This window comes from Schistocerca serialis, chromosome 5 (assembly GCF_023864345.2).
Source record: "Schistocerca serialis cubense isolate TAMUIC-IGC-003099 chromosome 5, iqSchSeri2.2, whole genome shotgun sequence".
Lineage (NCBI taxonomy): Eukaryota > Metazoa > Arthropoda > Insecta > Orthoptera > Acrididae > Schistocerca > Schistocerca serialis.
In genome coordinates, this window is record NC_064642.1 from 554,344,630 (window position 1) to 554,359,676 (window position 15,047).

The following is a 15,047-nucleotide window of genomic DNA, read 5'->3' on the forward strand; positions in this document are numbered from 1 at the left end:
GGCTGAGGACGTGAACTGAAGCTTGTGGTATCGAGGTGTCGTCCGTGCAGCTCTGGTTACCACAACACCCATGGGGAGCAGTGGCTAGCACCTGTACCTAATAAGCAGAAAACCTGTATTCAAGCCCAAGATGGGGAACAGATTTTAATTCTTTATCAGCTTCTATCCTTATCGAAGACAATGTTGACACTGATATGCCTCCATGAAAATGCCATCAGAAAAAATTCTTTAGTCCATAATTTTCGAAAGTAAAATTCGCAGAGCACTCGAAAAAACGTGTAGCCTCTTCGACTGTCAACAATAAAATAATTATTCAAAACAGCTGAAAATGCAAACATAGATCAGTAATATGTGTATCAACAAGATAATAATCTGTTTTGGAACTCGGTTGTATAAAGCTCGTGAAATTAAGAAGTTCTCGTTACTTTTTGATCACACCTCTCATCTGACGACAGGATACAGTGCTGGTGCGGGTACAAGGTTTTGCTGTTTTCGGTAATTGTCTAAGTTCCGATCGTATGTAGTGTCTTCCACTGAGGTGCTTCTACTGAGTATTGTAGTTGAAAATGCCACGTGGAGTTCTATTATGCTGTCTTTTTTTATTAGCGACGAGATTGCGAAGAAGAAGATGGAATTCGTTGTTGGCACATTCAATAGTAGAAACGTCGCCTTCCAATGGGGAACTACAAAGAGTGACTTAAATATTCAGATTTATAGCGAAATTCAGGACAATACCCCACAATTGACTTTTCAATAACTGCACAACTATATCACTATTAAAATCAGCTCTAGTAAATTTCTGCCCTCTTTGAAATACACTCCTGGAAACGGAAAAAAGAACACATTGACACCGGTGTGTCAGACCCACCATACTTGCGCCGGACACTGCGAGAGGGCTGTACAAGCAATGATCACACGCACGGCACAGCGGACACACCAGAAACCGCGGTGTTGGCCGTCGAATGGCGCTAGCTGCGCAGCATTTGTGCACCGCCGCCGTCAGTGTCAGCCAGTTTGCCGTGGCATACTGAGCTCCATCGCAGTCTTTAATACTGGTAGCATGCCGCGACAGCGTGGACGTGAACCGTATGTGCAGTTGACGGACTTTGAGCGAGGGCGTATAGTGGGCATGTGGGAGGCCGGGTGGACGTACCGCCGAATTGCTCAACACGTGGGGCGTGAGGTCTCCACAGTACATCGATGTTGTCGCCAGTGGTGCGGAAGGTGCACGTGCCCGTCGACCTGGGACCGGACCGCAGCGACGCACGGATGCACGCCAAGACCGTAGGATCCTACGCAGTGCCGTAGGGGACCGCACCGCCACTTCCCAGCAAATTAGGGACACTGTTGCTCCTGGGGTATCGGCGAGGACCATTCGCAACCGTCTCCATGAAGCTGGGCTACGGTCCCGCACACCGTTAGGCCGTCTTCCGCTCACGCCCCAACATCGTGCAGCCCGCCTCCAGTGGTGTCGCGACAGGCGTGAATGGAGGGACGAATGGAGACGTGTCGTCTTCAGCGATGAGAGTCGCTTCTGCCTTGGTGCCAATGATGGTCGTATGCGTGTTTGGCGCCGTGCAGGTGAGCGCCACAATCAGGACTGCATACGACCGAGGCACACAGGGCCAACACCCGGCATCATGGTGTGGGGAGCGATCTCCTACACTGGCCGTACACCACTGGTGATCGTCGAGGGGACACTGAATAGTGCACGGTACATCCAAACCGTCATCGAACCCATCGTTCTACCATTCCTAGACCGGCAAGGGAACTTGCTGTTCCAACAGGACAATGCACGTCCGCATGTATCCCGTGCCACCCAACGTGCTCTAGAAGGTGTAAGTCAACTACCCTGGCCAGCAAGATCTCCGGATCTGTCCCCCATTGAGCATGTTTGGGACTGGATGAAGCGTCGTCTCACGCGGTCTGCACGTCCAGCACGAACGCTGGTCCAACTGAGGCGCCAGGTGGAAATGGCATGGCAAGCCGTTCCACAGGATTACATACAGCATCTCTACGATCGTCTCCATGGGAGAATAGCAGCCTGCATTGCTGCGAAAGGTGGATATACACTGTACTAGTGCCGACATTGTGCATACTCTGTTGCCTGTGTCTATGTACCTGTGGTTCTGTCAGTGTGATCATGTGATGTATCTGACCCCAGGAATGTGTCAATAAAGTTTCCCCTTCCTGGGACAATGAATTCACGGTGTTCTTATTTCAATTTCCAGGAGTGTATGTATCCGCGGACAGGCATGCAACATGCTGCAACATTTAGCACACTGAAGTCATGACCTCCTTATACATAATTTCTCTTATGTTAGAGTCGCCAGTTTACATCGCTTCAAAAATGGTTCAAATGGCTCTAACCACTATGGGACTTAACATCTGAGGTCATCAGTCCCCTAGACTTAGAACTCTTTAAACTTAACTAACCTAAGGATATCACACACATCCATGCCCGAAGCAGGATTTGAACCTGAGACCGTAGCAGCAGCGTAGTTCCGGACTGAAGCGCCTAGAACCGCTCGACCACAGGGGCCGGCCTTACATCGCTTCGACGGTGCGTTTGTGGAATGCTGTTACGGCTAGAAATGAAATTTTAACAACGCTAATCTGTATCTCTTCCACTCGCTGTAGCTGCGCATGGCATTAGCACCTCCACAACTATTTCGTCTAATTAGAGGAAACTAAGTCAGGTTGTAATGTGCTCTCTTTGTTGGTTTGTAGCTAATAGCTGGGTCACGCTTCTATAACTAGATTACCGACTCGTTGCTGTAAAATTGCACCGCTCCAGTACGTCTCGTCTCACCAGCTACAAAGCTCTTCACTATCCAACTAAGTTCAACATCTATAGATAAATGTAAACGGGGTCGCTGACCACTCGGTGCAGAAATTGGCGTTCACCAGTGTTACAGCAATTGTAACACACTTTAAGGAAGTAATATACAGAAAAAAAACAGAATACAACGAGTTCTAAAAGTCAATCTCTTTCTGCCTTTTATGTGACTCGAGATTATGCAAAACCTACATGGCACTATGGAAATTCCTTAAATGACCAATATATAAATATTTTATGCATATTCCGCACACATATACAATAAAATAATTACGCATATGCCTGCAGCAGTTGATTCTTTTGCATAATTGATTTAGGTACATCATGCTGATATCCATATCGTACAATGTAGATAGTGTGTACTGATCAGCAATCTATCGTAACATTATAATTACTTGTTTCCTTAAATGTATCTGAAAGTAATGATGTATGCAAAATATTTTTCAACAGCAGAGCCCCAGGGAAGTCTAAACGTACTGTATGTGTATACAGCGAAGCGCCAAAGAAACTGATACAACCAAGCGTATTCAAATACAGAGATAAGTAAACAGGCAGTATACAGAGCTGCGGTCGGCAACGCCTACATAAGACAAGAAGTGTCTGATCAACGCTGTGTTATAGTCGGCATACGAGCGACGGGACACACCAGATCCGAGGTAGCGATGAAGGGCGGATTTTCCCGTACGACCATTTCATGAGTGTACCGTGAATATCAAGAATCCGGTAAAACATCAAATCTCTGACATAGCTGCAGCCGGAAAAAGATCTTGCAAGAACGGTACCCACGACGACTGATGAGAATGGTTCAACGTGACAGAAGTGCAACTCTTACGCAAATTGTTGCAGATTTCAATGTTGGGCCATCAACAAGTGTCAGCGTGTGAGCCACTCAAAGAAACAGATCCTTGATGACTCCGTGACACAAAGATTTCGCTTTGCCTGGGCCCGTCAAAATCGGCATTGGACTGTTGATGACTGGAAACACGTTTCCTGGTCGGAGTCGGACCAGTCTCGTTTCGAATTGTATCGAGCGGATGGACGTGTGCGCGTATGGAGTCAACCTAATGAATCCATGGACCTTGCATGGCAGCTGGGGACTGTTCAAGCTGTGGAGGTTTTGTAATGGTGTGGGGCGTGTGCAGTTAGAGTGACATGGGACCCCTAGATACGACTCTGAGAGGTGACACGTACCTGTTCACCTGCATCCATTCATGTCCATCGTGCATTCAGCCGGACTTGGGCATTCCAACACGACAATACGACACCCCAAAAGTCCATAATTGCTACAGAGTGACTCCAGGAACACTCTCATGAGTTTAAACACATCCGTTGGCCAACATACTTTCCAGACATTAACATTATTATGCATATCTGGGCTGCCTTGCGACATCCTGATCAGCAGAGATCTGCACCCCCTCATACTCTTGCGGATTTATGGACAGTCCTGCAGGATTCATGGTATCAACTCCCTGTAGTACTATTTCAGACATTAGTCGAAACCATGCCACGTCGTGTTGCGGCACTTCTGCGTGCTCGCGGGAGGCCCTACACGGTATTAGGCAGGTGTACCAGTTTCTTTGGCTCTTCAGCGTAGTTCAAATGGTTCAAATGGCTCTAAGCACTGTGGGACTTAACATCTGAGGTCATCGGTCCCCTAGACTTAGAACTACTTAAACCTAACTAAGCTAAGGACATCACACACATCCTGCGACCGTAGCAGCAGCGCGGTTCCGGACTGAAGCGCCTAAAACCACTCGGCCACAGCGGCCGGCCAGTGTAGTTCAGAAATTGGCAAAAACAGTTGTCTGTAGAAAACGAAGACAATTAGGAAATTACTGTCCAGTAACCGTAGCCGTCATAATGTAATCATATTGATCACACGCACCATGTGCAATAATCCATCACAGTAGCAGAAGCCAGATGCAGAACTTATGAAAATGACTGATGTAACAATAGCATAAATGTTATGTGATAGTCAACAGGTCTCCGAACTCGATTAAAACCAAGACATTTAATGTACTTACCTTGTTCTAAGCTTAACTTCGTTCATAATACTCCCTAATGCTATCCTAGTTTGGCACCAATGTGCTTTATCTGAAACGGTCCTTAGCTGGTCCCTGTAATTTTTCACTTATTTTTCTTTTGAGTAATCACACTTCTGACTTGTCTGATGCTGCCCGCCATGAATTCCACTCCTGTATCAACCCCTTCAGCTCAGAGTAGCACTTGCAACCTGTGTCCTCTGTCATTTACTTGATGTATTCCAATCTGTCTTCCTCTACAGTTTTTACCGTCTACAGCTCCCTCTAGTACTATGGAGGTTGTTCCCTGACGTGTTAACAGGTGTCCTGTCATCCTGCCCCTTCTTCTTGTCAGTGTTTTCCACATATTCCTTTACTCTCGGATTCTACAGAGAACCTCCTCATTCCTTCCTTACCAGTCCACTTAATTTTCAACATTTTTCTGTAGCGTCACATCTCATGTCCTTCAGTTATCTTCTCTTAAGATTTTCCGAAAGTTTATGTTTCGCAACCATACAGTGCTGTGCTACAGATGTATATTCTCAGAAATTTCATTCTCAAATTAAGGCCTATGATTAAATATTAATCCTGAAATAGCTGTTATACAATGACGTCAAATTTAAGCTCAAGACTGTTACAATGACATCAATTAAAAGTTTCCACTCAAACTAGGTAACTTCTTTACATTAAAATTTAAATCCCCAAACCTATCTCAAAAATGCATGTAGTAAATCCTTAAACAAAATTTATGATGATAAACGGACATCATTTCAAATTTCAAAACAATCTTAAGATAAAATCGGTTTGGCAACAGAACTTGAAATACGCAATAACAATTACAGCGGGATCCCTGATCTCAAGTTTTATGCACACCAATTCTTTTCAAACAAACGGCCCTCAGCCGCAATGACATCACGCTGTCTCTTCAGGTCCTGACAAGACTTTTCTGACACAAACATGTGTGTGTTCAAAGGTGTATGTATATAATTATTGTTTTTATTTTGTACATAATAGAACTTTCTTCATTATGAACAGAGGCAATAGTTCCCCGTTATTATGGATAAATGCGAAAGTTGTTTATGAATAACACAAATATGGTTTATATAAGTTCAACGAAGTATTGGAGTCATGTTTGATATATTTATGTTTCATGTTTTTTTCTTCATTTTACCTTTTTTGTAGGAAATTGCGTTTTCTAGCACTGAATATTTTTATTATAACATCCATCTGTTTCATGTTGCAAATCAAAAATTTTCGAATGTAATCTGAACTAAACAATGACAGTTTCTATTTCTCTATAGCTGCTGTTTACTGTTGAATAACAGACAGGAGAATAACCACGCAGAATAGAAATACCCCATAGGTCAAATGGAACTTTATATATCCTCACCCAGTTTCCAGGTGGTTCACCAGTTCCAGTTTCCAGCGGAATGTGGTAAGACACTGATCGCATAAAAGCGATTGTTATGAGGTGACGCGTGACAGGTATGCAACACACCTAAAATACAGGTAAGGCGAGTGCGACCTTAAGTGACCAATGCTACAAGGAAAACTATCTTTGTCTACACTTACTTGTAATAGAATATGGTAGCTTACAGTAATTTTACGCCTCTAATTATAATTGTATATTGTATTCATCTGAGTAGTATGGCCATTAACTGAAATCTGTGTGAAAGTTAATATACCGATTTTTCGCTTAGATCAATGCAATCCTAGCATCAGAAAATGCGTGAATTTAGAAAGCAATTGAGAATTTGAAATAAAAAAGTGAGCTTCACATTTACCTGTACTCTGATAAGACAAACTGTTGTGACTGCTGCCCAATGAGAGACTAAATGTCACCTGGGATCCACGTGGTTTTCTGAGGAAAGTACGTAAAAGGAACAGAGATGAATGGGGAATCATTCTAACGACGATACGGGCTGCAAAGAGGGAAATCCAATGATGTAAGCGACCTTAACAAGGGCAGCTTGTCATACTTCGGCGCCTGGGAACGAACATCTCTGAAGCGGCGAATCTGGTCGGCGTTCCGTATCGTACTGCCATGAGCGTCTATGGAAAGTTGTTGATGGATGCAGAAACCAGGTGTTGGTGACAACATGTTGGACGTCCGCAGCTCATTACAGAGTGTGGAGGTCGGATGCTTGATCGTTCTGTGGAGCAGTATAAGCCGAGATCTGTGGCGGATACTATGACAGAGTAAATGCTGTCAGCAACGTAGGGACACAAAAAGTAAATAAAATTAAGCAAAAGAAGAATAAAAACTTTTTTTTTGGTGTAGTTGCCATACGAACGCTGATTCGTTTGTGATTGGCCTTTGAACTATTTCTTTTGACGTTGCGTTACTAAACGCCGACTGCACCAACGTCGACTCAAAGAAAACGTGGTTAAGTCGGCATTTAAATCTGGTCAACGCAAAAATCGACTGCACCAGTCTCGTTTAACGTCAAACGAGGGAATTAATAGCGGTTAAAGTTGGCCGAGGTTGGAGCCTCGTTTATCTTGAATCGGTCGTGCTTAAAATGAAGTAAATACGCACCATAATAAGACAGTAGCGTGTTTTGATGTTTTAGATGGCATATAAGATGACGAAATGTTATATCTTGATCATGTAAATCGATGCTTCAATGATATTGGCATACTTGTGGAAAGGGGAAATTCTTTAGAAGATTACAGGGACAGAAAATATGGAGAGAGATTTCGTCTTTCAAAAGAAATGGTACAGAGTGGTAGCTATCAGGTCAAACCAACGACAGGTGGAATTTCCTGCTCATAGGAACAACCCTGTCTCGTCCTTGCACGGACTTCTAATGACTTTAGAGTATATGCAACTGCTGCGTTTAATATAGTTTGAAACGTCCCCTTAGAAAAATTGATGAGTTACTGTGCTGATTAACCTCTTACATTATTTGATTTTGAAACAGCTGAGCAAAACTGAACGTTCTCAGACATTACTCTCTTTACTTATTCTGATTAACACTAAACTGACACACAACACTTTTAGCGCACCGCAATCTGACTTTCAAAAATCCCTACAAAAGAATGGCCCTGACTAACATTAAACTATACCTTTCACAAATCACTTACCTCACAAAAATCTTCGTTGCTCGAGCTACTGCAATACAGCAAGCCACTACTGCCAGCAAAATAAAAGATTCTAACTACTGGAGGGACTAACTACTGATAGGCATAGTTAGCAAATGAAAGATTTTGATAAAGAACAAACGATGTATTTACCTTAATAGTGTTCAAAGGTCATAATATATAGCAGTTCATGAGATCCAGTCTTACAAATTTACTGGCTCTGATGGACACACGTCCAGATCATCCGCTCTCAAACCTCTGCCATCTCTCTCCCCACATCCACCACTGCTGGCGGCTCACCTCCAACTCGCAACGCTACGCGCTGTTAACAGCCAACTGCCCATCACTACAATAGCCAACAACAATGCAAACCAGCCACAGACTGCACACAGCACAGCCAGTGATTTTCATACAGAGCGCTACGTGGCGTTGGCGTTACCAATATAAGAACCTAAACAGCCTACTTACTCATATTAACTGCAATGTTGCATTTGCTTTGCTAATTTAGATATACTGCTGCTTGCTTTGCCAATTTGCATTTTTTTGTCATTGCTGTTTGTATTAATTGTTTTGTGCTGCTGCATTGCCTCGTCCCTTAGTTTAGCATCTGAGCTCAGTAGATTTAAGTTAGCTTAAGATGGGGTAGGCTATATAAGAGAACGAGCTGTGATGAATTGGAAGAAATGCATTGAGAAGCTATAAAAAATGGTTTGGCCAAAAAAGTATTTTGAAAGAGGATATGAACAAAAAAGTAGGGTTAGGGACAACAGGTTTAGGTAGGATTTTCTTGGTTATAAATGACGAGGTAAGATAATGGAAAATAAATTATGAGGTAAGAAATATGTGAACATATAAATACAGAAAGCATGCTTAGATAGGACTTTTTTTTTTTTTTTTTTTTTTTTTTTTTTTTTTTTTTTTTTTGCAGGAGCAAATGTTGAAATAAGGCGAAAGAGCTATAGAATGAAGTTTTGGGTTGGACTGCAGTACCAAATGTTACACTGAAAACGAACTCTGTCCTTTCCTTTTGTGTTATCCCGCTATGTGTTTGTGTACCCTTGTGTATTTGTGTTCTTCCTGTCTTTATGTGTTTAGCTGATAACAGTTATGTTGTAGACTTTTTCTAATACTATGTTATTTACTTTGTAAAGATGTTTTGACATTATTTATTCTGTTTTGTTTCAATGCTGATGTGTGAATTTAATGTTTCGAAAACAATTCTCATTATTTTATATATTTACTTATGTCACCATTCCTGTAACATTGATGTATCTGTTTATTTCTATTCTTTTGTAAAGCTTGTACTACTACAGATGTTATCTTTATTGTAATGTTCTTTAATGATGTATTTTGTACCTTTGTAAGTGTATTCTTATGTTGTAAATTTATAATTGTGTGGACACCAGTTCTTCAAATTAAGTACCATTTCACTGCACACATTTCTGTTTGTCATAATATATGCACAGTATGCGAGAAGCTGGAACTGTTAGTGCTTGCACGTGTGTTAATAATTCAGCAAGGGACTGGTTAACAGCATTGCTGGTTCTAAGGACATTTCAAAAAAATTTTTTTTGTGAGTGCACAAGTGGTGGTTCATGGACTTGCTATATTGTCCGCAAGACTCTTCAATGGTGATTGTGCACCTGCACAGTCGCAACAGATGGCTGCTGGCCATCTCTACAAGGACTGCAGTGGGTCTGCACCTCTGTTGGCCCACCAATACCATACTCTCTACCAGGACTACAGTGGGTCTGGTCTGTGATGACCTGCCTACCAATATTCTTCAAAAGTTCGACTGACTCTGCTGTGGGTTTGCTCTGTTGTGACCCATTACCTGTCTGCATGTCAAGAGTCAGCACTGTCTTTCCGTTGGAAGGACAACACTACTTCTTCAAAACTGCATGGAAATCCACTACTTCCGTGTGCATTTTCTTTTACTGCGCGGACTTTGAGGAAAAAAACTGCAGTTTTACTGTGATGAATGATCAGGACTGTCTTTATGGACTGTGAGAAAATTTTACCTTTGACCAACATTGTATCAATAAGTGTGTTCATTTGAATTCTTTGTTATTGTAATTATGAAAATTTTTTTAAAATCTGTATTGGCCACTGCCCAAAACAATTTGTAAAATTTTTTGTGGGGAGCATGGGGGCTATTTAAGTAGGCTGTTTAGGTTCTTATATTGGTAACGCCAACGCCACGTAGCGCTCTGTATGAAAATCACTGGCTGTGCTGCGTGCAGTCTGTGGTTGGGTGGCATTGTTGTTGGCTGTTGTGGTGTTGGGCAGTTGGCTGTTAACAGCGCGTAGCGTTGCGCAGTTGGAGGTGAGCCGCCAGCGGTGATGGATGTGGGGAGAGAGATGGCAGAGTTTTGAGAGCGGATGACCTGGACGTGTGTCCATCAGAGACAGTAAATTTGTAAGACTGGATGTCATGAACTGCTATATATTATGACCTTTGAACACTATTAAGGTAAATACATCGTTTGTTCTTTATCAAAATCTTTCATTTGCTAACTATGCCTATCAGTAGCTAGTCCCTTCAGTAGTTAGAATCTTTTATTTTGCTGGCAGTAGTGGCTTGCTGTATTGCAGTAGCTCGAGCAACGAAGATTTTTGTGAGGTAAGTGATTTGTGAAAGGTATAGTTTAATGTTAGTCAGGGTCATTCTTTTGCAGGGATTATTGAAAGTCAGATTACGTTGCGCTAAAAATATTGTGTGTCAGTTTAGTGTTGATCAGAATAAGTAAAGAGAGTAATGTCTGAGAACGCTCAGTTTTCCTCAGCTGTTTGAAAATCAAATAATGTAAGAGGTTTATCAGCACAGTAATTCATTAATTTTTCTAAGGGGACGTTTCAAATTATTGGTGACAGTGCTAATTCACGTCGTACAGCAGCGAAAAGAATTATCAGCCATATATCGGGAACCAAAGCAGCAACGTCTCCACAATACATCAGCTGCCTTCTCTACCAAAGTTACACTCTGTGATGGACGATTTCAGCGCACCGGATGGATTTCGTGGAGTCATTGCTACACTAGATTTCAGTACTATGGTAAAATTATCTACCAAAATGGCATCTTTTAATACAGTTTACCATAGTTAAACATCAAATAACGTAATTTGTAGATACGGTCTTTTTACAGTTGTCGCGTAATCCCCACTGCACACCCTTTTTACTTTATATGCAGTTTATATGGTATAATATTCTAATCAATTTTATATTGCTTATTGTTGCGAGCACGACAGATAAAATACGATTTTCACTATTAGTTCCATCAGATGAAAATATTTTAACTTTATGCACTTTGACCTGTTATGTGCCTCGTGATGACTGGGTGTTGTGTGATGTCCTTAGGTTGGTTAGGTTTAAGTAGTTCTAAGTTCTAGGGGACTGATGACCATAGATGTTAAGTCCCGCAGTGGTCAGAGCCATTTGAACCATTTTGAACCTATTATGTGGGGATACGCACAACACTGAAAGGTTTCCTGCTGTGGACGTACGATCTTTAATATTTTTATATAACACTGATCTGGCTTGTTAAATATGGAATACTACTGTAACTAATTAGGAAAAAATGCCCTTCGCTACTTTCATCTCTTGAATGCACGGAAAATTACCCTTATTGCCTGTACGGAAGTCACAGTACGTTATGTTCACTAAACGTAAAAACTGCAGTATTTTTTTTTTTTTTAATATATGAAGACTCTTAAGTGCCACGACTAACATGAGAGCATGAAACTAAAAAGAAAAGGAAATTTAATTATTATGTTACTAGCCAGAACTGGTTTTGCAGAGCAGTCATTGATCACACGCAAGTAAAATTTTATCACGTACGAATTATTTACGTAGCTGACAACATAATAGCAACTGCCCATGTCCACCTGAAAATGACATAATAAAATCCGCAATTTTCCTCTGAAGTCTCCAGGAAGCTGAAAGAGATAATTTTAATGTACCGTTACCTGCCCGCTATATTGCGGGAAAACTGCTTTCATTCAATTTAATTTGAATTTGCCGCGGCAGCGGCTCCCACGATCGCTGCACGGCTGTGCCTCATGAAAAATTCCTAATATGCTGAAAACGGCTAAGAATGTGGAATGAAATCTTGGGCAAGCTAGCAATAAATTATTATAGGTAATAATTTTAACATTGTTTCTATATTCAAAAAATCAACATAAATTGACAGTACACACCTTTTACATATATCAACCTCCAATGGCGTCTTTCTCGATCAATGGACAAACGAAGGCTATCGAAGCATTCAAGCGAGCGTCACAGGCTCTTACAACTTTAACGGCTAGAAGAAGACAGAGAGAGTAATGTTTTAATTCCCACTATTAATAGGCAATTTAATATGCAACTTTGTAATTATTTTTCATTATCTGATTTGGTACGTACTTTCGCCGACCACAGACGTTATTTATAAAATATAAATACATAAATATTGCACAAACATAAAAATGAAAAATTGTTATTTCCTTTTATACATAATCTGCGACCATTCATACAGTAATGAAATAACAATAATAATACAGATAAATGTTTATTTTTATTATTTTTTTAATATTCTACCGATTTTGTAAATGTCTTGCCAGGAGACGTCACACAGTGTATACTGATTCGGAAACATTGCCGCATTGTTGAAGACATAGTTTAATGCTCAGCATGTTCGGTCAGAGGGCTTGCTGCTCTCTGTAATAAAAAGGTGGGTGAAGTATTCAAGAATTATTTTGAACGGGTCTCATGTGATGTCCTCTCAGATCAAAGATAAGAGCAATGACCAAACAAATGAAGAAATGGAAAAAAAATTTGATAGCGCCATTAGCTGCGACGAGCAAATGTTTGTTCTCGCCCTTTGTTTTCTAACAGGTTCTGAGTCTTTCTTCTTAATTTAGTGAAGTATTACATGTAGTAGTCGACGTTATTCGTTGTAAGCAATACATTTCCTGCAAGTCTTGTTGCAAAGGCGAACGTCTATAGCTCTACACCAGTGGCCAGAAATCTTAATGTAACGCCAATCTATGTCAGAAATTAACTACAAGTTACGCAATGGAAGTTTTTGTTACTATGGAACTTAGTGCAAAATATGTACGCCTATCTCTTGATTTTATGGACTGTCTGATGTTTGTATGTTATTGGGAGATATCTTTTACAATGATTATGAGGAGTTTTACATATTTTCTTCTTCCATTCAAATGAAACTAGAGACGAATCTCGACGTAGAAATGTGAGTTATGGTAGTCAATGCAACATCAGGACTATGGATATTATGGATGTGTAGACTGAGATTAGACACTGTAATTTAACTATATTCAATTTAAAAGCGAAAATGGGATGAAGATTCAATTGGGTTAACGAATAATTTCTATTAGTATCTATTTCAGATCATTGTGCAGCCATCGACGAGTCCTGAATCTTCTGAGAATTGCACCCATCTGTTTTTTTTTCTTTTCTTTTTTTTTTTTTTTGCATTACAGCCATCGAGCCCTAAGAGGACACATTCGAAATTTTGAGAAATTAGGACGACTGCTGTTGCTCCTTCATAGCGCGGTAATAATACCCACGTTACGATAACAAACTGAAAAGCGCACTTAAAGTGTAAGAGACAGCGATTATTATTATCTTTGCTTTTATACTTTCCTTTGTAATACACGGAATTAACCGCCGACAAATTTCCGATTAGATGAACGCGTTTTGCTAACTGACATTTAACTTAGTTGCAGTACGGAGACAACTTAATTACGATTAAGATTTAACCGTGGTCACGGGACCCTCGGTATCTCGCTTTTTAATCGACGTTGGCGCAGTTTGCCCTAAATACCATTAAATGGTTCAGTCCTCACCGATAAAATCTGCGCGATTACGTGCGTTGTGCGAGTATAAAAATGACTTGCAATATGGTGTATGCCTTCGCATATTTACAGTTTAACGTGTAATCCGAGGCACGGTATAGCTGCCCCGTTTTTCTGCGTGCACAATGCACAGCCATAAATTTTTCCCGTTAATCTGAACTATAGTACAGTTCTGCAGTCCTCACTGTAAACCGCTGGTAAAAAGATTCTTTTGCAGAAATCCAGTGATTTATTACAAAGAAAAGGGTATAATGCTAAATTGTAACACATTACTTCATAATAAAAAATGGGAAATGAGGTACTGCGTTAAGTGTATGAACCGTCAGGCAGAGCTTTAATACCAGGAAACGTGTTGGCTACAGCCGGCGAGAAACTGATGCAGCAGCCGCTGCTCATACAGCCGGCGAGAAACTGATGCAGCAGCCGCTGCTCAAATACAGCGCCTCCCTGTTATTAAGGTCGTGGAATCTCCGTAATTCAGCTTGTCTCGTGTATCGTTATTAGGTGTCCACAAAGCGTAATTTCCCACATCAAAACTCTGTAATCTTCCTGTCCATTTCTTTACGCGACTAATACTGTTGCATTACATTGTTGTGCAACATCATCTTCCCCGTAATAAGAACCTTTCGCCTCGTTGCCTGCGCACAGAGACACACTTCCTGTTATCATTTTCGCTTCTCTGAAATGACAAGACATTTACATGACTGTTCGAAAAGTTTAGAACTCTCCCGAAATGGCACTTTATTTTTAGACGAGTAAACCGATTGGTTTTGTGTGGCTTGACACTACTTTCGCTCCTGTGCCATCCTCTGCATCTCAGAGTAGCATGGTGTTCTCAGTTGTCTGCTGGATATTTTCCATCAGTTTTTCCTTACAGCTTTCCCTCGATGGCTCACGTTAGCGTGATGGACTTCTTAACATACGTCCCGTTCATCATGTCCTTTCTTCTAATAAGTGTTTTCTGTGTACTGCTTTCCTTGCCGATTCTGCGGAAAACATTCTTAATTACTCGTTGTTACTCCGCTAAATTTTCAGCAACACCTCAAAGGCTTTGATACCGGTTTCTTTCGAGTTTTCACTTTCATAGAACGCTGTGTTCCTTCCTCAGATTTAGCCCTGCGTTCGATACTACTAGATTTCTTTTTCCTTTTTTAGTATACTACTCTTATCCTCTTTGCTTCGTCAGTCATGTGTTAATATGCTTTCAGTGTACCAGAATTCATTATTATTCTGTCACTTCTTGATAAA